The following is a 270-nucleotide window of genomic DNA, read 5'->3' on the forward strand; positions in this document are numbered from 1 at the left end:
AAGAAACTGTAATGATCGGTACTAGGTCGAACTAAGTCGCAACTAAGCCGAAAACTAAGCCGTACTAAGCTGAGCAGAAACTGTAATAGTCGGTCCGAAGTCGGAACTAAGCCGAAAACTAAACCGAAACTAAGTCGAAACTAAGCGATTTTCCGTCTTTGGTGTGCTCTTTTATACTGTTAGAAGTGGTGGTGCTGAGCGGGAAAGGGGGTTGACCTGTCAACAGTTACCGGAACCGTTTGAATTGTTCTAGAACTTTCGATCCGATAA

The 270-nt window shown here is 44.1% G+C and overlaps 1 protein-coding gene across 1 annotated transcript in view; it reads left to right on the forward strand.

Moving 5' to 3' along the window:
- The window catches only part of LOC108770498 (uncharacterized), a 3,508-nt gene that overhangs the window by 2,052 nt on the left and 1,186 nt on the right, over positions 1-270 (forward strand). The gene's annotated exons all lie outside the window — the stretch shown is intronic.

Source organism: Trachymyrmex cornetzi, unplaced genomic scaffold (assembly GCF_001594075.2).
Source record: "Trachymyrmex cornetzi isolate Tcor2-1 unplaced genomic scaffold, Tcor1.1 scaffold1270, whole genome shotgun sequence".
Lineage (NCBI taxonomy): Eukaryota > Metazoa > Arthropoda > Insecta > Hymenoptera > Formicidae > Trachymyrmex > Trachymyrmex cornetzi.